Below are 26,861 nucleotides of genomic sequence, written 5' to 3' on the forward strand. Positions count from 1 at the left end.
CATCTATCCTCAAGATACAAATCAACTTCATTCTTTTCAACTTTGGCCACAACTTCATTGTTGGCCATTTTTTTATTAGATCAAATAAAGGATAAGTGTTTTTTACTTAACTAAAATGTGAAGTACTTTCAATTTCATTTTCTTCATTTTTTTTCATTGTGGAAGGATAATACAAACTAGCATACTCATCATAAAGTTCATATAATATTTCCTGAACTTTAAGAATATTATTTGCAACAACTTCCAAAGAAAATATATTCGGGAAAGTCACTTCAATACCTTTTATTTTCAAACGAGGATTCAACACACAACCAATAGCCATAAGTAAATTACATTCACCCCAATATTTATCAAATCTTTCTTTCATATTTTTAACCATGCCATTAATAAATTCATCGGGAGTATTTAATTTATCATCCAACAAGTTCGACAAACTTTTTCAACCGATACTCACAACCATTGATTAAATCAATGGTATCATGAACATTCTTGACGATTATTTTCACTTTTTCAACCTATGTTGAACCATAATGTTCAAAATGTTAACACAACAACGAAAATGGAATAACTTTCTACCACAAATCAATCTCTTAGTCAATGAGATTGTATCCTTCAAAATTTCTATGCAAACATCATTTGCAGTCATATTGTCCACCGAAATTGTGAAAACCTAGCAAAAAAGAATAAATATAATAAGTGAACAAAATTTTATATAATATTAGAAAAAGTATGCAAACATAACTTAAAAGATCAAACAACTTACTTTTTTCTTAATATCCCATTCTTTAAATACTTGAATATGCAATTGGCAATGTCTTTGCCTTTTCTAGGAGGTATGTGAAAAAAACTCAATATTTACTTTTGAAGTTTCCAACGACCAATAAAATGAAAGGTAAGAACCATATACTCAATCTTTTGAGGACTTGAACGCCACAAGTCAGTGATCAAAGAAATTTTATTTATACTCTTTAACATTTTTTTAAATTTTCTCTTCTAAATCTCATAAGTTTTGAAAACATCATTTCCAATAGTATGACGAGACACAATTTTCCATTGTGGGATTTCTCGTTTCAACATCAAATTAAAACCTTATTCTTCAACAATTGAGAAGGCTTTTTCATGCATGACAATCCAATGAGTAATGCCTTCTCTAAACTTTAAAACATCGTACTAACCATCATGTAAAGCACTAACAAATGAAGAATCAGTGATCTAGTATTTAAATTTGATGGAATGAAGTTAATTAAAATTTATTGTCGCAACTTCATCCGTTTTTTGGGGACATTTATCCAAGTGGTGCTTATAATGAGTAAACTACCATAACAAAGTACTTTTAGTTGTTCCTTGCAATGTAAATATCTTACCTTCCACTTATTGTCTATCATTTAAAGTTTTCCCAAGTCTTTTCAAACTCCATATTGTCTTGCTCTCTTAAAGGACCTTTTGGAGGAACATCAGAATTATCTTCCGTGTAGTTCCTTGAGTGTTATTTGGAGGTATTTCTTGAACCATTTTTTTACCTTATCACCTATCTCATCATTGTCAATCACTACCACATCGTCAATATTCACACTAAATTCTTCAACCACGTGATTCCGAAAATATGAACCAAGGGCATTAGAAGCATATGTTCATATTTAATCAAAATATCAGCATAACATATTAAAACATTCTAAACAAAAAAAAATCCCATTTAATCAAAATATCAGCATAACATATTAAAATGTACTAAAACAAAAAAGAAAATCAGCATACTGAAATTCAAATACTAGAAGCTTACTTTCACGATTAATGAAGATGATATAAGTTTCAAATTGAGTTGGCAATGTTAGTGGGCATATGATAAAACAGATAACAAACTTAATACAATGAAGATTCCTCAAATAAGCTTAAACCGAATTTAAAATTATCAAATATTAAATTGTATTGTAGAACTAAAACGCGAGTTTTCATGCATGACATCCTTATTAACATCACATTCTATCAAAGTTATATAGTGACCACTACTATCGTTTGTCAGGTCAGTAGGGAATAGCATCCAAACGTAGAAAGTTCACCATAAGTGTTTTCACCAAGCTATATTAAAATAATTTCAAACACATAGCAGTTTATATTCAAGCTAAACCCAAAATTAAAGATAATAATGTATTTTCATAGCGTAATAGTATAAGGATTAAGGACTAGTTAATGAAGAATTAGAAATGCATGAAGCAACTGAAGGTAAACGAACTTAAACCCAAAAACAGGATAACCGATAACCCCGAACCAAGTTAATTTCAACAGGACAACCCAAAGAAAATGCAGTCAAATAAGATGAAAACAAAGAATTTTAAAACTAAACTATAAGAACAAAAAGAAAAATGACGAAATTTAAATAAAATGTAAAAATGACAGATAGGCAAACGAACCTGTCATGTACTCATGGCCACCGAGTTAGAGATGAAATCGTGACTCAATAAGGTGATTTGTGGTTTTGAGATTTGAGATTTGAGATTTGAGAGAAAAGAAAGGGTTGAGTTACTGAGATTTAAGGAGGCGCAGGGTTGAAGTGAAGTTGGATAATTAGGGTTTGATTTTTTTCTAGTAAAATAATATTTATTAATTAATATTTTTTATTATTTATTAAAAAATTAATAGATTAATAATTTATCATTTTTTATTAATTATTAATAAATTAGTAATTATTATTTAGACTTTTTTTAATGTAACTACTAAAAAATTATTTTAAAAAATGAATGAGTTGCTCGCGAACTTATCAAGTCGAGTTAGACTTTACTCGACTCAACTCGTTAAGACCTCAGGTCAAGTTCAAGTTCGATTCGAGTCAAACCGAATTGGGTGTTGGTCGAGTTTTGACCAAGCTGAGTTCGAGCTGCTCAACTCATTAAGCACCCCTAGTTTTATGTGCCTGATATACGAAAAAATCTTGTTTCTAGAACACTCTTAAGTGTTCACGACTTTATAATGGTATTTGAATCCCAAAAGCTAATTTTGTCTAAGGTGGAATGCTTGTGGGTAGAGGATATGTATTGAATGATATGTTAAACTCAATGCTATCTCTGTAAAAGTCAAAAGCGTGAATAAGAACATCGTTTTTACAGTGAGTAGTCTAAGCATATTCATGAGCAATCCAAGAGAAAACCACTAGTAAGCAATAAGAAGATATTGAGATATCTTAGATATACTCGAGACTATGGTTTGCATTATTCCAAAGATCCTACTATCTTAGAAGGATATTTTGATGCTAGTTGGATATATGATATTCAAGATACCGAAGGTACAAATGGATATGTATTCACTTTAAGAGAAGGAGTTGTGTCATGGAAATCCTCAAGATAAATTATTATAGCTAGATCCACAATGGAATCTAAGTTTGTACCTCTAGAAAAATTTGGAGAAGATGAATGGATTTGGAACTTCTTGAGGATATTCTATAATAGTCGGAACATATGCTCACATTATGCATATACTGTGACAACCAAGCAACAATTGCTAGAGCATAGAATTTTATGTATAATGGTAAACTGAAACATATGCATCGTCGACATAACATCGCAGATCCCCTAACCAAAGGTTTAAATTGAGATCGAGTTTAGAAAATATCTAAAGGAATGAGACTAAATCTCATTAAATTTAAAGGGGTTATGTGGAGGAAAACCCTATCTAGTTTATTGAAGATCCCAAGATCTAGGTTCAAATGGACAACCTAATTGCATAAACTGTGTGCGATCACTATGAAAGTTTCTTATCCCAAGTCTATTATTATGATGTAAATAGTGATCAAAGTGGTATAGGCTAAGCAAATCTTTTAATGACCATTGTGTGCTTTGGTGAGACAAGCAACATAAGTCACCTATGTCAGAGTGAAGTGGGGCCGCTTCAAGGAGACTATTGGGTATAGTTCTTTCAAATTCTTGCACAACCAGACAATGTTCATGGCTATATAAACATACCCCTGAGAACTAAAATTCTTGTCGTAGAGGTAGTTGTGTGAATTATATCATCATTTACTGATGTGAGTAGATCACAAGCTTGGCAAGGTTCTCGGTAATTTTTTCGAGGCCATTTGATCAAAACAAATCATCAATTTTTGAGAAGCTTCAAGGAGATCATGCAAGCTTAATTCAAGATGCTCGACGCAAGATTATGTACTTGGTCCTATTTCAATCCCAAGGAAGAATCTCCACCAACAAGATATCATACAAGCTTGGATGAATTTATTCCATAAATCAAGATTCATCCTCATTCAATCATACATTGGATTTATAAAGTGACTATTCATTAGATTCATGCTTGGAGATTCAAGGAAGGTGCACCAAGAATTGAAGATTCATTCATCCTTAAACTACATTGGAATCATGAGTCGAGTATGAAAGCCATTAATCCACCTTATTTCAAGTGCATCAAAGTCTAATTCATGTATTTAATTTATGTTTCTTTATTTCCATTTTTCACATGCCTTGTGATAATCCTATAAACAGACCATTATATTCTATTTTAAAAAGACACATTATACCTCTTTAAAATAAGAAATACATTTGAGACTTTATCTATTGTTTCATCTTTAGACTTATCAAGCTTGCTTATGGCCTCTTTCTATCGAACTTATCACTTTCCAAGTGTGATATTCACCCCTTTTGATATCATTAGTTCCTATTGTGATCCTATTCATTCTTATATCATTAGTTTCTTGTTCTATTATAACTAGTGGGTCACAATCCATCCCTAAAATTCATACTTTTCAAATCCATTAATTATTTGCCATCCAATACTTCATCCTTAATCCACCATTTTCGCATAATTTCAATTGAGTTTTAATTTGAACTCTACTAATTTGAGGCATCCTTAATTCGACTGGGAACATGAATGACTCAACTTCAGCATCGAGGTCATGCTTTGTTGTGTTGTGCTATGTACTATAAATGATACGCAAATTGTGCAAGTATACACTCGAACAAGTAATAAAGTGATGAGGATTTGAGGTATTTATAGTATAAAATATGCATACACAAATATAAAAAAAAAGTATGGTGTATGAAGTGTGATATTAACAAAGTAAACAAATGCTATGACAAAAAGAATATTGAGGATTGTATTACAAGATAAGACAACGGAATAACTCTCACACTTGAAAACTCTCAAGTACGAGAAATGGTTGGTCTACTGTGGAATCCTATATCTTGTCTTCATGGATGTCTAACAACTACCCTAAATAAACATGCTTGACAGACTATTAGAAGGTGTTGTACACTATCTCTAGCAAGAATCTGACAGTGAAAATGCTACAGAAATACCTCTCGGCGTGAACTATCACAGTTTACTATCTATAAAGCTCGACTCTTCTTAGTCGTTGAAACTCTATCCTTATCTCTAAGGTGAGTTAGGGTTTACCTCTCAGCACCCCCATTGTCCACGTAGATCTAAGCTTAACTCTCTCGAATATTAATTTATCAAATAAGATTAAGGCTAACTCTCGAAAGATCTTACAAATCATGCATTCAAAATAATGAACAAAGCAAGTATAAATCTAGAAATTTTCAACATCCATTAAACAAAATATAATCATCCACAATAAACCCAAACCAAGATAAGTTAAATCAAGGTTGGGTTAATAACATCCATAAAAGCATTCATATAAAACAACCCAAATGAAATGCTAAAACGCAGAAGCAAACTAAAAGAAAGAAAACTCCTGAGCAACCGTGAATTGCCCTAGCTAAGTTGTCTCTTTCAAGGTCCAACTTGTTGTTTTCCTGGGAGCCTTCAAAAATAGAGAACACCTACGAAGAAGCAGAAAAAAAGAAGAATTAAGGGTAGTCGCCTTTTCTCTCTCTCTCTTATCTCATAAATTCCAGCCTCCTTAAAGGTGGGGTGTCCTTAGCTTTATGTAGTGAGGGCTCATAGGGTTTTGTGCCTTTTAATTCATTACACCCTAGGGAAAAGATTCCCTTCATATAGGGCATATCTTTCATGGGATTCACGTGCAAGCATGGAAAATATCTTCAACTTTTATCTTTTAGTGTGTCCAGGAAAAATGTAAAGAAATGTTGGAGAAAAAGTTCATTTGCACCTAGTTTCTAAACCTACACACGCACAACACTGGAACACTACATTCCATGCATTAGCAACACCGTTAATTAAAAAATAAAGACTATTCAGCCCAATCCACCATATACATGAAATATTCAACTACATGCAACTAATATGCAACTAAATGAGCTAAAGAACAAGCAATAACCCAAGTAAAAAGGCATAAAATATATCATTTTTATGGGTTTATCACACCCCTAAACTGGAGCTATTACTTGTCCCTAAGCAATGAGTAGTAGACAACATAATAAATGCTATGGCAAAGCTCAAATCAAAGACATGTTGTGGAAAAAATTTCTGTCCTCAGAATATATATAGGTTGCAGCATGTTAGACAAAATTAAGACATCAAGAATTTTTCTCTAAGATTAGTCCCCTAAAGTGTGTGTGTAATTGCATCTAGTATATGTCGTGGCAAAATTAAGACTTATAAAGTTTCTAAGTAAGTTCCCTATCCTACCTTAGTATTTGTTTCACACATTAAGCAAGTACATTATTTTTAAAGGGGCTTCAGCTCATCAAAACTGCTCTCACATACTTGAAGATGAAGTGAAACAAACACCCCATCCCCTAGCCATTCGAATAGAGTCACCCTGTGAAGATTTTTGTTCACTCATATACAATTTTTACCATTTATTTAAGATTGTTTCTAGGTAATTAAATGCAAAAGGAGTGTCCTAAATAGTTTTATTCCTTAGGCATTTATTCACATTTCAAGATTTTCAATATATACAAGGGAGTTTTTTTAAATGCTAACATTTAGCATTACATTTTCAAAGTATACCAAGGCATGTAATATTTATTTATAAAAAAAATTCTAATGACCTTAAGCATAGAAAACATACAATTGTGTAAACATTAAAGCATAATGAATCATATCCCATATCAAATTCTATCAATCTCAACTTGTCATTTACATTCAGTTCTCGATATCCATAAAAAATTATCATCATCGAACATCATCAAATTATTCCAAAAACAGTCTTCAATCAAGCAAAAATATACCATAGCAAAATTCTGTTCAATACCATAATGCAAAATGCAAACTAAATTATTAACAATACCTCCCTCAAACATGAGAGATGTATTGCCCTGAATGCATGAAAATATAAGCTGAACTAATCTAAATAAAACTCATCTATATGCAATGTAAGGTACTTTTGCTGGGAATACTTGCTTGGTGAGGTGGACTTGGTGGCCATGTGTTTTACTTGATTCTTGCGAAGGGCTGCAATGGGCTGATTAGACTCAGTAGTTGGTGTTGGTGTATCCTCATCAGACTCCTTAGTTGGGGAGTTCCAAATATGCCCAACTATGCGTTTAAGGCGATGCCTTGTGAGAGGCGTCGAAACTGAGAGAGGCACTGGTGCAGGCATGGGCTCAACATCATCATCGACAAATGCATCATTGGCACTCTCAATAGTGACAAGGTAATCTTCTAGGGAGGGAATATTCATCAGGGCCTTGCTCTTATAGTTGAGAGGGTGGGTCATTGGCACTTACCCTAGCATGGGCTGGTTCAGTAGGAATAGGTTGTTCGGTGGCAGCGCTTGATATAGGCTTGGTCGAACAGGGTGCAACGATCAAAGACTCTGGTAATGAGGGAAAATCAGCTGAATTCTGGGGTAACATCTCCTTGAAATAGGAGGCAAACACGTCATCACACTCTTTCACATAGGCAAAGAAGGTATCCAACTTTTGCTTCAGTTCATCGAGTTCTCCCTTGATGTGTTTGTTGTAGCTAACAATTGAAGCCAACCTTATTGCAGTAATAGTTTTTTCTCCACCCTCAATGGTTTCCTCGGGAGAATCTTTATCAAATCCCTCTAACCCAAGGATTTTTTTGATTTGAGACCTTGTTTCTCGGGGATAACTTCATCCAATGACTTATCGTAAACCTTATTCATCTGGCAGAATGTAATGATCAAGTTTGGAAAAATTAGTGGGCTCGACTTTCTTTTCACACAAGCATATATTTCATCCACAATGATTTTTCCAACATTAATGTGCATCCCCAAGATAATCAAATGTAATAGAAACATTTGTCCTAATGAGACAGTAGTATACTGAGAGGTAGGCATCATATGGGTTTTCATAAAATGGTTTCATAACTTTGCATGGGGTTTGAGTTGTTTACTCTCAACGGTCATCTTATTGTTAGCTGACTCTTCCCACTTTGTTCTTTTGAAGCAAAGATCCTGAAAACCTCTTGATAGGTTTGGGCATTCGCACTTTCAATGAAAGGAGTGTGCTGATTGAAAACGTCTTTCAACCCAAAGAACTTGTTGATGGTTACGATAGTGAACTTCGCATTTTTCCTCTCACAAAAATGTTAGATTGTGTGGGGCTTGTGAGGTAGGTATAGAATTCACACACCAATGTTACCGAAACCTGGCCAGGGTGCTCGGAAAACTTCTTCCAACTTTGTTTATTGACTACCTCCATGACATATTTATCAAAGCTCCCCTCTTTGTACTCGAGGAAGATGATTCCTCAAAGTATAGTTTTCTCTCCTTAATTTGTTGAAACTTCACATTTTCTGCCTCATTGAGAAATTTCTCAACTCTAATCGGTGGCGCAAGTTGCTCAGGTTATACATGGTGTTCTTGTACCTCGACATGGTTTTTACTCAAAAAAGATAAAGGTTTGGGTGGTTATGGTTTTTGGCTATGAATGTGGGACAATAGAAGGAAAAATTAGGGTGGTATTATGGAGGTGGGGTAGAGAATGTGAAGAAGAAAATGGTTAGGGAGTCATGGGGAAGAAAGGAAGAAAAAGAAAGTAAAAATGGTGATGGAGATGTGATAAGGCTGACGATTGAAAGCCTTTGGGAGTGAGTGATTTGATGGAAGTTAATGAAAAAGTGAAAAGTGTGAGAGAGGTTTTGAAGGGTCATGATTAGGTGTAGAGTTTCAAAATTTAAAAAGAAAATTAACCCTCTTTTTGTTCCTTGATGGTGCTGCCTAAAAGATTTTGGTGTTTTTCTCACTTTTTCAACTTCCCCAAAAATGAATAAAGCCAAATAACCCTAAGTCAAAAATGAAAAATATTTCATTCCTTAAATAAGCTTTTCTCACTCCATCTTCTGTATCCAAAGGAAAAAATTGATTAATAAATAAAGCAAAGAAATAAAAGTGAATTAAATAATAAACTAAAAGACAAAATAATATATATATATATATATGAAAGGGAAATATTTATTTATTTACTTGCAGAAAAACAAAAATATGATATATCAAAAGTTAAATGGTAAAGATATACAAACACTTATGTGTCTTGAAGAATTATGGCTGACTTTTGCGCACGATTGGAGCACCATTGTAGGCCTTCAGTATTTGGCCATTTACCTTGAACACAATTCCATCATCAAGGCTTTTAATGTCTGCAGCTATATGAGGATAGACGTAGTGTACCACGAATAGACCCAATCATCTAGACTTAAGTTTCCATGGGAATAACTTCAACCTTGAGTTGTATAAGAGAACTTGTTGGCCTTTAGAAACATTCCATGGCAAAAGGTGTTTATCATGCCACCTTTTTGTATGTTCTTTGTACAGTCTTGCACTTTAATAGGCCTATTTGTGAAATTCTTCCAGCTCATTCAACTCCAACACCCTTCGTTCTCTAGCCAATTGGGAATCCAGATTGAGCTTCTTTATCGCCTAGTATGCTTTGTGCTAAAGTTCTACAAGAAGATGACATGCATTTCCATAAACCAACTTGAATGGAGACATTCTTAGAGACGTCTTAAAAGAAGTTATATAAGCCCAAATAGCTTCATCAAGTCTGGGTAACCAGTATTTTCTCCTTGGATTGACAATTTTCTCTAATATTTGTTTGATTTCTCTATTAGAGACTTATTCTTGCCCATTAGTTTAGGGGTGATATGTTGTGGAAATTTTTTGTCGTACCCCATAACGTTTAAATGCCTTGGCAATAAGTTGGTTGTCAAAATGAGTTCCCTCATCACTTATAATGGCTCGTGGAGCTCCAAATCTCGTAAATATATTCTTGTGCAGGAACTTGAGGATTATCTTTGAATCATTCTCTGGTGTGGTAACTGTCTCGACCCAATTGGAGATATAATCGATAGCCAACAAGATGTATAAATTCCCAAATGATAAAAGAAATGGACTCATGAAATCTATGCCCCATACATCAAAGAGTTTCACTTCCAGAATATTTTGCAATGCCATTTCATGTCTCTTGGAGATATTCCCAATTCTCTGGCACTTATCACAAGACTTGTAGAAGTCATGAGCCTCCTTGAAAAGTGTGGGCCAATAGAAACCTGATTGAAGGTCTTTTGCAGCAGTCCTTGTACCTTTAAAATAACCTCCACAAGAAGCGAGTGATAATGATATAGGATCTCTTTTTGTTCCTCTTCAAGGACAAATCATTGAATCATTTGGTCAACATATTTCTTGAAGAGATAAGGCTCATCCTAATAGAAATGCATGTCATGCTTAAATTTCTTCCTTCCCTGGCTAGTCAAGTCAAAAGGCAAAGCACCACTAACAAAAAAGTTAACAAGATCAACATACCACAGAATTATCGCAACATATAATATTTTCTCATCAGGGAATTCTTCCTTTATTTTTAATCCATGCTCTACTTCGATCTTATTTTCCATCCTATAAAGGTGATCAGCTACTTGGTTTTCAGTGCCTTTTTATCCCTAACTTTGTGTTCAAATTCTTGAAGAAGTAGTATCCACCTAATAAGTCTATGTTTGACATCCTTCTTAGTCACTAAATACTTGATAGCAAAATGATCAATATGCACATTGACTTTAGTTCCTATTAAATATGCCCTAAACTTATCAAAAACAAGTACTACAATTAGAAACTCCTTTTCAGCGGTTGTCTAATTGATTTGTTCTTCCCAAGACTGCTCCCACGGTGTAGTCACTCGCGTTGCACATTAGCTCGAATAAGGTTGTTTAATCAGGTGAGACAACTATAAGGGATGAGATGAGTCCCCTTCAGTTCCTGAAATGCTACAGTACATATATCATCAAAGACAATGGGTTGATTTTTTTGTAGAAGAGTACATAAGGGCTTAGATATCTTGGAAAAGTCCTTAATGAATCTTCTATAGAAGCCAGCATGCCTTATAAAGCTTCGAATTCCTTTCACCGTATTGGGAGAGGGTAGTTTTTCAATCAATTCTATTTTAGCTTAGTCCACCTCAATGTCATTTTGTGATATTTTTTGTCCTAAAATAATTCCCTCGGACACCATAAAGTGGCACTTCTCTTAGTTTAGAACCAAATATGCTTTCTCGCACCTCTTAAACACTATTTCCAGATTGCCAAGCCATTAGTTGAAATCATCCCCGGAGACCGAGAAATCATTCATGAAAATCTCCAAGAATTCTTCCACCATGTCTGAGAAGATGGCTAGCATACACCTTTGAAATGTGGTTGGTACGTTGCATAACTCGAAAGGTATCCTCATAAAGGCGTAAGTTCCATAATTACAAGTAAAAGTTGTATTCTCTTAGTCCTCTGGTGCTATAGCAATATGGTTGTAGCCCAAACATCCATCAAGAAAGAATAAAATGGTTTGCCTGCCAATTGGTCAAGCATTTGATCGATGAATGGAAGGGGAAAATGTTCATTTTTAGTGGCCTTATTGAGCATCCTATAGTCCATGCATATCCTCAAACATGTGACCATTCTTGTATGGAGTAGCTCGTTATCCTCATTGCTTACAACAGTTGTGCCTCCCTTCTTGGGCACACATTGCATTGAGCTGACCCACGAACTATTAGAAATAGGGCAGATTACACTATCATCAAGCCACTTGATGATCTCCTTTATCACTACCTTCTTCATGACCAGGTTAAGCCTTCTTTGGGGATCAATATAATTTTTGTGACATTCATCAAGTAGAATTTTGAGCATACAAATAGTAGGGCTTATACCCTTCAAATCTTCCATAGTTCAACCTAGAGGTTTCTTATGCTGAGTCAAAACATGTATTAAACTACTTTCCTACTCAGGTTTTAGGCTAGAAGAAATAATCACATGTAATATATTATTACTACCCAAATAAGCATACTTAAGGTGTGATGGTAAATGTTTCAATTCTAAGGAGGGTGCATGCTCAAGTGAAGGCTAAGAAGGAGTAAATTCAACAAAATCTAGAGGTTCAAAGTGTATACTTGGTCTAGCTGTGAGGAAGCTAGACTGTTGCACCTCCATGGTAGATTTATTGATCTCCTCAACATCATCTCCATTAAGATTTACATAGTCTTCAATATATGAAAAATTGCTACAGCAAAATTCTACAGCCTCAATTTCTATCAAAGAGTCCATATATTGAATACGTTGACACTTCTTTGAATCGTCCACATATTTGAGAGTGTTGAAGACATTAATGGTCACCATTTGATCATCTACCCGCATAGTGCATTCACCTTTTTCACAATCAATCAAAATTTAATCGGTTGTAAGGAAAGGTCACCCCAAAATATTGGGCATTATCATCGGCTTCACAATCAAATGATAAAATTAGTTGGGAATACAAACTTATCCACATTGATTACAACATCTTTGATTCTCCCTTCAGGACGAATGTGAGATCAATTTGCTAATTGCAAAATTACGGTGGTTGGTCTTACATTTCCCATCTCAAGCTTCATAAACACAGATTTGGGCATCAAATTTACACTCGACTCAAGGTCGCATAAGGCTCTTTCAACATAGTACCCCTAATGGAACATGGGATAATAAAGCTTTCAGGATCATTTTTTTTACGACAAACTGCTAAGTATAGAACAACACTCTTTTCCTGTAGCAGAAGTTGCATACTTATCAACCTTCATTTTCTTGGTGATGATAGCCTTGAGAAACTTCGCATAAATAGGCATCTGATCATTGGCCTCCATAAATGGGGATATTGATATGTAACTGGTTAAGAATATCCATGAATTTCTTGAATTGAATGTATTAGTTCTGTTTCTTTAATCTTTGAGGGAATGGTGGTGGGGGTCTAATTGTTTCTTCCACTAGTGGGGGTCTAACTTTTACTGTGGTAATATTCTGCCTGTCATCAGTTTGTTTATCAATCGAACCCTTATCCTTCTCCTTCTCAAGAGGTGATTCCTCTTGTATTTCAGGTTCTTCTTGCACAGAATTGGGGTTGATATATTTAATTTTCATTGTTGATTTGTGTGACACTCCTCAAGCTGAGTGCACTACATTACTCTTTACCATAGGGTTTAGCGACTTTAGTATCTCAATGGAGACTACCTTGAGGTCGAACATGTAGGGCTTGTTCTATTTGACCTACTTGCGTCTCCAAAGCTTGTAAAGATAAGCTATGACTTTGCAGCAATGCTCCTTGCCTTTGTAATAAGGCTCATTGGCTATCAATGATATCAAATGCTTCCTTGGGTGACTTGTCCAGTAAAGTTCCATTTGCTGAAGCATCTAGCATCAATCTGGTTGGAGCATTGACATCATTGTAGAACATCACTACTTGCGTCTAGTCATGAAATCCATGATTTGTGCATTTGCAAAGAAATATCTTATATCTATCCCAACACTCGTACATAGATTTGTCATCAGATTGATGAAAGGAAACTATATCATTGCGGTTGCGTTGTAACATCCCAAACTATGGGTAGTGACTAAATTGTAAAACTTTAGAATTTGGTGATTAAAGTGGAATAGTTGAATAGTTCAATGACTTATTTGGAAATAGTTTATGAATTATTGTTAGTAATTATTAAATGAAGTAAATGGCAAATTGGTCATTTGACATGAAAGAAATTTTCCCCTTTAACAGGAGAGAAACACGTGGGGGGAGAAGTAGCTGGAAAACTCTCTTCTTCTTCTTTTTTTCTTATTCTCTAACGTGAAGCACCCAACCCAAGGTAAGTTTTCTGATTAGTTGATTATTTTTTGATTTAAAGTATGGGTTATGATCCTTAGGTAATACTTAAGCTTAGGAAAGCTTAAGTTGTCTTAAAATCAAAAGATGAAGAAGTTATGAAAGATTAAAGAGAAGAGGTTTTTAAGGGAATTTCTGGAAAAGAGTTAATAAAGGAACTTGAGATGAAATTTGACTTGTCATAGGTGTCAATAAGAAGTTCTAAGTGTTAGAAATAAGTTTGGATTACATGGAAAATTTAGTAAGATTCTTAGTTTTAAGAATCTAAATGATATATGGGAGATAATAAAGTGTTGGAATGATAAAAGTTAGTTAAAATGGTTGTAGTTGAGTTTAGTGTATGAAAGGAGTTTTATATGAGGAAATTCAGTGAAAAGTTAATGAATTTTAGGGTGAAAAAAGCCTATTTTGGGCAGAGTGTATCTGTACCATAAGTATGTGTACCGATACCCTCTTGAACGAAAAATCACAGAATGCAATAAGGGTACCGATACCTTAAGAAGTGTATCGATACCCTCTAAAGGAAAAAGTGAATATTGGTCTATTAAATTCGTTTAAGTTAATAGCATTGAAGTAAAAGGTTTAGGCTTCTGATAATTGTCTTGAAAATTATATTTATGTATATACAGAGCCTAAACGAGTTCCGGAATAATTGAAGAATTAGGATCGAATCAAAGGAAACAGGCTAAGGTGAGTGTAATTTAATTGTACTTATGTTATTGATCAAACATTGGCTTGCGATAAGCCAGTGACGGAGTTATTATGGTAAGAAGTGACTCCTAAAATGTTATTTGATATGATGCTTAGGTATGCATGAGTACATGAAAATGGGTATAGGTGTCATATGTTATTATATGTGACATGATTTACATGATTACATGTATATGCAATATGTGATATTGAACTACATGAATATATGAAAAATATGATATCAACTAGGTGATATGTCTAATATGTTATTCTATGTGTTATGTGATGTATATATGAATAAGATATGACATACGTACATGAACAAATTAAAAAATAATATAAGCCATATGAAACGATATACGTGATTACATGTAATATGTGATACATGTTATATCATGATATGTGTACATGTGGTATGTGACAGAAGAGAAGGAATAACACCCCAACTCGTATCCAACCCGGATACGAATCCGAGGTGTCACATTGACCTTTTTAAAACATGTACTTATATAAAATAGTGAGTAATTTAAAACTTTTATAACATATAAATGACTAATTTACATAAAAGACATTTTCATTAATACAAAACCAATCAGAGCGTGTATATTTCACTTATTTATTTACATAAACTATTCAAAACATTTATAAAACTGTTCATAGCTTAAACAAGATATTCTTTTGAAAACATGCCAACTAGAACATTATATACTAAAATACATATTATTCACATCTTTTCTGATCTGACCTTTAGTAAGGAGAACTGACCTGTCTTGCTCCACATTGCTCTTTACTCTTCTCGAAACCTATGTGTAAATCACTTACACGCTAAGTCAAAGACTTAGTGAGGCATATAAACATATAAGGTAAACGGTAACTAATAATCATACCTAAACAATTACTACTATCATTTCATATCACTCATACTTTTACATGTAACAAATATATGCATACATATATGTCATTATCATTCATATCTCTTATCTCATGTTCCTATGATCTCTTATGTCCATATCATATAACATATACCATAACCAATTGCACATATACATATCATGTCATGTAAACCATATAAATATACTATCATAAAACACGTACACCCAAGCAACTATATTATCATCTTATTTCTTTCTTATTTTATCACTATCATTGATTCCTTTCATCATATAGTCTTATAAGTTACCATTTGTACAATCAATATCACACATGAAATTCCACAAGGAAACAAACATATTATCATATCACTTATTAATATTATCTATTTAATAGCCCATGATACACATTTGAGAACTAAAGATATGTGAGTACATAGAGGTTGTGCACTAATGATGTCACCACAACTCATATAATTGCACCGAAGTCCCACATATAATTGCACCGGAGTGCCGCGTAGAATTGCACCATAGTGCCATATAATAATGTCCATAAGGACCACATATCATTCCTTAAGAATCATATACATATACTAGGGATCAAGTATGTGTCTCACTAGACTTCACACATGTTCCAAAGAATATACATATATGTCCCGAATGACCACATATCATTCCTTAAGAATCATATACATATGCCAAGGATCAAGTATGTGTCTCACCAGACTTCACACATGTTCCAAAGAATACATATATATCCCGAAGGACAACATAGACCCTCGACTCTTGGCATGCCAACTATACCCCTAGCTCTCATGACACATAACATGGGCATTATCTTTTATATCCTTTTACATATTCATGTAACCATATTATATATTCATATAAGCTCATGGTTTCATTCACATATACATGTAATCAAGTAGTTCATGTCAATTCTCATATGAGTTCATATTCATATAAACATAGGATTCACCCTTATGTATCACATATACTTTCTCTTTCATATGGCTCATAACATTTCTCATGTGTTCATATGACATGTAAATCATTGTCATCTTATCATGTTATCACATAAACATATCATCTTACAATACATACAAAAACACATCAATACATATATTCACATATACCTATCATTTCATTATCCTTATTATTATTCTTATCATCACCATTAATCCCTTTTACTTACCATATTCATATCAATAACACATATAATCATGCACACATATAAATCATAACAAATACATACTTCTATGAATTCATGTTTTTCACTATTGGAAATAGACTTATCACAAGTCTTATTTTCCCTTGAACCTCATATACTAGAAAATGTGCACTCACCTTAGCCTTGTTTGCTTTGAATCAATCTTAATCCTTAGATTGTTCCGAAACAAGCTTTATTCTATATCTACATCATAATAATACATTGATACATATCAGTATACTAATTGATATCTTCTAAATTATCAATTCTTAGGCTAAAAGAAAAGCCCATTTCATCTTTTAATGAAGGTATGCATCGATGCATTACTGATGCATCGGTGCAAAAAATGTATTTGATGTTGTATTATTACTGGGATGCATCGATGCACTACTTATACATCGATGCACTATTTGCATTCGATGTATTTAAATTAAAAGAGTGCATCGATGCACTACTTGTGCATCGATACACCTTCAAACAATTTCTGGGTTTTAACCTTGATGCATCGATGCACAATGAATATGCATCGATGCACTCTACCCAGAATTCTCTTTTTGAACCCGAAAATTCATTCATTTTGGATTAAATCCTTCATATTTGATCCTCTTTTTCATTCTTAACTCTAGTACACATACTTAAACCAATATATACTCATTTATTTCATCTTAAACCTCAAAATCATATCTTCCATATGTAATTCAATAATTACATCAATTTTGTAACATGTTTCAAATCCAATTCTATTACTTCATATCTCTTACTTAGATTGATAACAAGTCAAATCCAACATTCAATTCTTGTTATGAACTCTATTCCAATATTTCATTCAAGAACCTCTAATCTTTAATCTTCTCTATCTCCTTTATCTTTTGATCTTAAGATAACTTAAGCTTTCCCTAAGCTTAGTTATCATCTAATGATCAAAACCCAACTTTTAATTCAACAAATAACCAACTAATTAAAAAACTCACCTTTGAGCTGGAGCTTCACGCACAAAGAAGAAAGGAGGAGAAGAGAATTCTGGAAACATTGTTTTTGGTTTCCTACACTCCCACGTGTAAAAATATATATATATCCCCACTATCACATTTTTTATTCCTTAAATGATCAAATGACCATTTTACCCTTTAGTTCCTTTAATAATTACTAACAACTTTTAGGAAATACTTCCAAATAAATCACTAAACTAATCCATTCTTCTACTTTAGTCACCAAATTCTGAAACTTTACAATTTGATCACTAACCCATAGTTTGGGATGTTACAAATCTCCTCTCATTTTAAAAAAATTCGTCCTCGAATTTTCACTGCACATCATGAGAAGAACATATCTTCTAACGTTCTCATGCTGCTTTCTGAACTTAATCTTTTGTATCATCTTTAATAACTTGGTTCTTATCATTTCAATTATTCGACTACCTTTTTACTTTATATCTCCTATCATGTCACTTATCAGATAGACAATAACATTAATTCTTATTACTCAAACCCATAAATCAATCAAATTCCTTGTCAATCTTCAATTGTCTTTCAAGAATAACCAAACTTTTATTTCATCCTTACTTGACTGACTCCAAAACTTCCTTAATACATATAAATCTTTATTCATTTCTCTGACTACATCCACTTGACCAAGAAACATAACCTTAAATCTTCATCATAGCTGATTAAACATACACTTTGCATAACTACACAATTTCTCATATTACCTGACATACATTTCTTACTTCTAGTTAAACTTATAATCTATATCTCAACATAACCTTTATCACATCTGATTCTTTAAACTTCATCATTTCATTTCCTTCATAAATCAAAATCTTCTTATACACCAATCATATCTTTCTTTCATGTTCACATACTCTTTTCCTATCACTTAAACTTATCTCTGATTACCAATCTTTATTATATCTTTATAACTTTACTAATCAAATTCACTTATACAGAACCTCATTCTTATCGTATCTTGCTTGTATTTTCTTCCATCAAAACTTTCTTTAAAACACATAAATATTTATCTCATTGCCTATATCATATCTATATGATCAAAATACACAACCATATCCAGATTCGTATCTCATTTGATTAACTTACTTTATGTTTCCTTCAAATCTGATAACTCTAACATCCATGTTATTACAGCTAATTAATAACAACTTTTCAATATAGGGAGTAAGCCCTGATCAAATTAATCATAAACATCATTTCAGTTAAAATCAACCCAGTGTAATTCACTTATTGAACTCATACTCTCATTCATATATAGTATTATGCCTTGTCTCCTTTATTACCTTTCATTTCAATGATTAAAATACATAACCATATTTCAATCTACACCATACTTAATTAGCTTACCCTGAAATCATCTTCTAATCCTTTAACTTTAATACACTACTATCTTATAACTTTGTTAGTCAACATCGATTCTTCCAATTTAAAACGTAAACCTTCATCGAACCATTCATATACATTTTTTGCAGTCGGAATTATTTCAACAATAGTTTACTCAACTAATCAAATAAACATTCAATCTCATACACCATGTCACTTCCATTATTCAAGCTTAACATTCTAACTTCCTTTATTTATAAACTGATCATTGATGTACCCGTCCTTAAACTCTTCTTATCAATCCTTAGTTTTACTCAAACATTTGAATCCTCACTTCCTTCACTCTATCACTTTACTATAATCACAGTATACAACTGTATCCAGATTCACTTCATATTTGGTTATCATAACCTACCATATCTTGAAATCTTGTAATTTCAATACATTCCGTCCCATAATCTTGTTAGCCCACGCTAACTCTTTCCATCTTAAATACAAAAACAGTATCTACCTCACTTGATACATTTAAAATACTTCTTATCCTTCACATTATTTAATTTCTAGCAAAACACTTAATCTATTTAAAATACTTTTTCTGCTTCGGTTTACATAACTTCTAAAAGAGCTTTTAACCCAATTCACCAGGGTTGTCTTTAACCCTGACTTATCCCCAATTAACTCTTTGTTTAATCTTTCAAGATCAAACCTATTGTTGGAATCTGTCGAACTCTCATCTGATTTGATTCTCTAACGGAGAATACAACTAATTCATGTCTGGTTTAAAGTTGAACCAGAATCTCTACCTTTCTTTGATGGTGCTAAATTCTATGAAGAACTAATTCTCTTAATCATCTGAGATTTTTTTCCCAATCCTTTTATTCTTCTTAATCAGAATCAATTCAACAATAAATCTACTTAACTTATCAAACTTACTTTCATACACATGCATGGGTAATTCTCTTGCTTCAAGATCATAAGCTCTGGCTTCATATACCTTATACACTTTTCACTGATGCACTTATCCTTGAACTCTTTTACAAATTATCACTAAATCATTTAATCTTTTAACGTCCTTATGGTGACACTCGTTCACCATATTCCATCTTATCCACATAATAACAAACTTCTCAATTTAATTTCTCCACTATGGAGAAATGAACATCTTCTAGCATTATCTTCATATCATTTATCCAAAGGTCTGTAACAACAGAGCCTTCCTCAAATTCACCCTTGAGCTCGGGTACTCATAACTCTTTTAACTATTTCGATACATTCATTCTATGAGTTAACGAAGTATACAATTGAAAACACATCGGAATATCATTCAACATCATGAATCATTATCTAATCTTATACAGACATTCCCTGAGGTTTTCGCTCTTCTCCCTGCCTGGCCAGGGCAGGTGAATGCTATTACCTTCAGGTCTATCGTCTTGTATTTCACTTTAGAAACTCTCATATCATTTCTTCTATCACATATCACGTGTGCATATGATCATCCAATTCATATCATATAACATGTCATTTGTATATGTTCACATATCATCTATCATATCATATAAACATATATATATCTCATAAATCATTCTCAGTATTCACTTATCTTATATAATATAATAATTTAACTCTATTAACAAGACAACACACTCCTTACCCTATCAGATCAGAATTTTTTTTTCACTTTGTGTTGGCATGTACATTTTTTTAAAACACTTTTGATTTCATTTTTAGCCTAAAATCGGCTAAACCGTAGCTCTGATACCATTAAATGTAACACCCCAACCCGTATCCAACCCGAATACGAATCCGAGGTGTCAAATTGACCTTTTTAAAACATATACTTGTATAAAATAGTGAGTAATTTAAAATTTTTATAACATATAAATGACTAATTTACATAAAAGACATTTTCATTAATACAAAGCCAATCAGAGCGTGTATATTTCACTTATTTATTTGCATATAACTATTCAAAACATTTATAAAACTGTTCATAACTTAAACAAGATATTCTTTTGAAAACATGCCAACCAGAACTTTATATACTAAAATACATATTATTCACATATTTTCTTATCTGACCTTTAGTAAGGAGAACTGACCTGTCTTGCTCCACATTGCTCTTTACTCTTCTCGAAACCTACGTGTAAATCACTTACACGCTAAGTCAAAGACTTAGTGAGGCATATAAACATATAAGGTAAATGGTAACTAATAATCATACCTAAACAATTACTACTATCATTTCATATCACTCATACTTTTACATGTAACAAATATATGCATACATATATGTCATTATCATTCATATCTCTTATCTCATGTTCCTATGATCTCTTATGTCCATATCATATAACATATACCATAACCAATTGCACATATACATATCATGTCATGTAAACCATATATATATACTATCATAAAACACGTACACCCAAGCAACTATATTATCATCTTCATTTCTTTCTTATTTTATCACTATCTTTGATTCCTTTCATCATATGGTCTTATAAGTTACCATTTGTACAATCAATATCACACTTGAAATTCCACAAGGAAATAAACATATTATCATATCACTTTATTAATATTATCTATTTAATAGCCCATGATACACATGTGAGAACTAAAGATATGCGAGTACATAGAGGTTGTGCACTAATGCTGTCACCACAGCTCATATAATTGCACCGAAGTGCCACATATAATTGCACCGGAGTACCGCGTAGAATTGCACCGTAGTGCCATATAATAATGTCCATAAGGACCACATATCATTCCTTAAGAATCATATACATATACTAGGTATCAAGTATGTGTCTCACCAGACTTCACACATGTTCCAAAGAATACATATATGTCCCGAAGGACCACATATCATTCCTTAATAATCATATACATATGCCAAGGATCAAGTATGTGTCTCACCAGACTTCACACATGTTCCAAAGAATACATATATATCCTGAAGGACCACATATACCCTCGACTCTTGGCATGCCAACTATACCCCTAGCTCTCATGACACCTAACATGGGCATTATCTTTTATATCCTTTTACATATTTATGTAACCATATCATATATTCATATAAGCTCATTGTTTCATTCACATATACATGTAATCACGTAGTTCATGTCAATTCTCATATGAGTTCATATTCATATAAACATAGGATTCACCCTCATGTATCACATATACTTTCTCTTTCATATGGCTCATAACATTTCTCATGTGTTCATATGACATGTAAATCATTGTCATCTTATCATGTTATCACATAAACATATCATCTTAAAATACATGCAAAAACACATCAATACATATATTCACATATACATATCATTTCATTATCCTTATTATTATTCTTATCATCACCATTAATCCATTTTACTTACCATATTCATATCAATAACGCATATACTCATGCACACATATAAATCATAACAAATACATACTTCTATGAATTCATGTTTTTCACTATTGGATATAGACTTATCACAAGTCTTATTTTCCCTTGAACCTCATATACTAGAAAATGTGCACTCACCTTAGCCTTGTTTGCTTTGAATCAATCTTAATCCTTAGATTGTCCGGAACAAGCTTTATTCTATATCTACATCATAATACATTGATACATATCAGTATACTAATTGATATCTTCTAAATTGTCACTTCTTAGGCTAAAAGAAAAGCCCTTTTCATCTTTTAATGAAGGTATGCATCGATGCACTACCGATGCATCGGTGCATAAAATGTATTCGATGTTGTATTATTACTAGGATACATCGATGCACTACTTATGCATCGATGCACTACTTGCATTCGATGTATTTAAATTAAAAGAGTGCATCGATGCACTACCTGTGTATCGATACACCTTCAAACAATTTCTGGGTTTTAACCTTGATGCATCGATGCACAACGAATATGCATCGATGCACTCTACCCATAATCCTCTTTTTGAACCCAAAAATTCATTCATTTTGGATTAAATCATTCATATTTGATCCTCTTTTTCATTCTTAACTCTAGTACACATACTTAAACCAATCTATACTTATTTATTTCATCTTAAACCTCAAAATCATATCTTCCATATGTAATTCAATAATTACATCAATTTTGTAACATGTTTCAAATCCATTCTATTACTTCATCTTAATTAGATTGATACAACAAATCCAACTTTCAATTCTTGTTATGAACTCTATTCCAATATTTCATTCAAGAACCTCTAATCTTTAATCTTCTCTATCTCCTTTATCTTTTGATCTTAAGATAACTTAAGCTTTCCCTAAGCTTAGTTATCATCTAATGATCAAAACCCAACTTTTAATTCAACAAATAACCAACTAATTAAGAAACTCACCTTTGAGCTTGAGCTTCACGCACAAAGAAGAAAGGAGGAGAAGAGAATTCTGGAAACATTGTTTTTGGTTTCCTACACTCCCACGTGTAAAAATATATATATATCCCCACTATCACATTTTTAATTCCTTAAATGATCAAATGACCATTTTACTCTTTAGTTCCTTTAATAATTACTAACAACTTTTAGGAAATACTTCCAAATAAATCACTGAACTAATCCCTTCTTCTACTTTAGTCACCAAATTCTGAAACTTTACAATTTGATCACTAACCCATAGTTTGGGATGTTACAAGGAACATGTGATTATAAGAGAAACGATATGAATATAAGAATGATACAAGTGATATGAATTGTTATAAATGATAATGCCCATGTTATGTGATATGAGAGCTAGTGGTATAGTTAGCATGCCAAGAGTCGAGGGTTACCTATGTTCTTCGGGACATATGGACTGATTACCTATGTTTTTCGGGACATATGGATTGATTACCTATGTTCTTCGGGACATATGGACTGTTTACCTATGTGCTTCGGAACATATGGACTGTTTACCTAGGTTCTTCGGGACTTATGGACTGGTCCTTCGGGACATTTATACGAGTTGTGGTACAACATATGTGTGCACAACCTCAGTGTACTCAGATACCTTGAGTTCTCAATAATGTACATGGGCAATCCAAAGATAAATTGAAGTGAAACTGACATAAGAAGATAAGTTTTATATGTGCATAACATGATCATATATAATATAGTGTAATAGATATATGCAAGTTGAACTGTCAAGATCAAATGGTAAGAGTGCATGTTTCATGAATTCATTATTATTATGTTTTATATGCCTCACTATGTCAACGACTTAGCGTGTGATTGATTCACATGTAGGTTTCGAGAAGAGGAATATTGATAAAAGTTATGCAAGATAGGTCAAAGATCAGATCAGAAAAGAATTGAATAGTTCATATTTTGTAATACTAATTGTGGTTGGCATATAAATAAAGATTTGAATCTGATATGTTCTAATCAGTTTTGTAAAATAATATATTTGAGTTTTGTAATGGTTTAAACGTATTTATGTAAATGATAACTTGATATTGATGAAAGGTTAAGTTTTTGAGTTTTATATATGTTTGGGAGAAATTACTGTAGCAAGGTATCAGTACACTGTAGCAGGGTATCGGTACACTGTAGCAGGGTATCGATACCCTTGTAGCATTCATGAAAAGTTTTAGCATCGGTACTGCTCATTACTGTTCACGATACTATTTGCACAGTATAATACTATTCAACAGTATATTATCGTATTTTCTTAATATTAGTAAAAGATTTAAAATTGTTCACTATTTTCTTAATATCAGTAAAATATTTAAAATTGTTCACTATTTTGTACAAGTAAATGTTTTGAGATGTCAATGTGACACCTCGGATTCGTATCCGGGTCGAGTACGGGTTGGGGGTGTTTCATGGGTGTTCATGTTGGGTGGGTTATAACATAGCAAAAAGCTCTTGCATAGATCAGTCCATGACTCCTTCGAGCTAGGAGGAACACCATTCAACCATGTTCTAGCTTGATCTCACAAAGAATACGAAAATAACTTCAATTTCAAGATATGTTTATGCATGTCTGGCTACCTAAATGAATCATAAACTTCCAAGAAGGCACAAATGTGTTATTTTGCGTCTTCATGAGGTGCACCACCAAATTGCCCAATAAAATTCAGTATATTGAAAATCACAGGCTTGAGTTTTAAGTGGTTTGCCTGAATTTCTTAAACAACAATTCCATGGTTAAGATCTTCCAACATGGGTGCTAAATGATCTCGAATAGGTCGTGGTTGAACTACCAACACTGCATTACGAATTGTTGTAGCATTTTGATATGCTTGTATACATCCTCTTCGACGGAAAAACCTTTCAATTTTAGGTTTTATAGGTAGTAATTATTCCTTGAGTATTCTTCGGGTCATGAAACAACACAACACTTGAAATGAAATTAAACAAAAAGGTAAACAAAAACAAGTTAGTATGTATCTACAAAAATAATCAAAGAAAATGTACAGAAACTAAACATGAAATAACCAATTGTAAATTCCCATCAGCGGCGCCAATAACTTGTTATGTTGTGTAATGCACTATAAATGATACCCAAATTATGCAAGTATACACGTCGAACAAGTAATAAAGTGATGAGTGACTATCGTCTCCATAGGGATTGGAGGTATTTCGAGTATAGAATATGCACACAAAAATATAAACTAAAGTATGGTGTATGAAGTGTGATATAAACAAAGTAAACAAATGCTATGCCAAAAAGAATATTGAGGACTGGGTTATAAGATAAGACAACAGAATAACTCTCACACGTGTGAAAACTCTCTTGTACGACAAATGGTTAGGTCTACTATGGAATCATATATCTTGTCTTCATGGATGTCTAACAACTACCTTAAATACATATGCTTGACAAAGTATTCGAACGTGTTCTACACTATATCCCTAGCAAGAATCTGACAGTGAAAATGCTACAACAATACCTCTTGGCGTGAACCATAACAGTTCACTATCTATGAACCTCGACTATTCTTAGTTGTTAAAACTCTATTCTTATATCTAAGGTGAGTTAGGGTTTACCTCTCAGCACCCCCATTTTCTATGTGGATATAAGTTTAACTCTCTCGAATATTAAGTTATCAAACAAGATTAAGGCTAACTCTCGAAAGCTCTTACAAATCATACATTCAAAACAATGAATAAAGAAAGTATAAATCTGAAAATGCTTCAACATCCATTAAACAAAATATAATCATCCACAATAAACCCAAACCAAGCTAAGTTAGTTCATGGCTGGGTTAATAACATCCATAAAATCATTCATATAAAACAACCTAAATGAAATGCTGAAAACAGAAACAGACTAAAAAAAGAAAACTCCTGAGCAATCGTGAATTGCCCTAGCTAAGTTGTCTCTTTCAAGGTCCAGCTTGTTGTTTTCCTTGGAGCCTTCAAAAATGGAGAATACCCACGAAGAATGAGAATATAAGAAGAATGTTGAGTAGCCATATTTTCTCTCTCTCTCATCTCATAAATTCCAGCCTCCTTAAAGGTAGGGTATCCTTAGCTTTATATAGTGGTGGCTCCTAGGGTTTGCGCCCTATAATTCCTTGTACAATAGGAAAAAGATTCCCTTCACGTGTAGGGCACAACTATAATGGGATTCACGTGCAAGCATGGAAAATATCTTCAACTTTTGTCTTTTACTGCGTCCAGGAAAAATGCAAAGAAATGTTGCAGCAAAAGTTCGTATGCACCTATTTTCTAAACCTGCACACGTACAACACTAGAACACTAACTTCCACGCATTAATACACCGTTAATTAATAAAATAAATAATATTCAGTCCAAT

At 33.0% G+C, this 26,861-nt stretch overlaps 1 long non-coding RNA gene across 1 annotated transcript; it reads right to left on the reverse strand.

Annotated features, from left to right (window-relative positions):
- Positions 1 to 302: 302 nt before the first annotated feature.
- On the reverse strand, positions 303 to 2,530 carry LOC120145011. Its single transcript, XR_005518098.1, has 3 exons — positions 2,409 to 2,530; positions 1,365 to 1,528; positions 303 to 670 (listed from the first exon to the last, which is right to left on the reverse strand). It is a non-coding gene; the product is annotated as an uncharacterized LOC120145011 (long non-coding RNA).
- Between the last annotated feature and the right edge of the window lie 24,331 nt (positions 2,531 to 26,861).

This window comes from Hibiscus syriacus, unplaced genomic scaffold, assembly GCF_006381635.1.
Source record: "Hibiscus syriacus cultivar Baekdansim isolate YM2019G1 unplaced genomic scaffold, ASM638163v2 tig00002338_pilon, whole genome shotgun sequence".
Taxonomy (NCBI): domain Eukaryota; kingdom Viridiplantae; phylum Streptophyta; class Magnoliopsida; order Malvales; family Malvaceae; genus Hibiscus; species Hibiscus syriacus.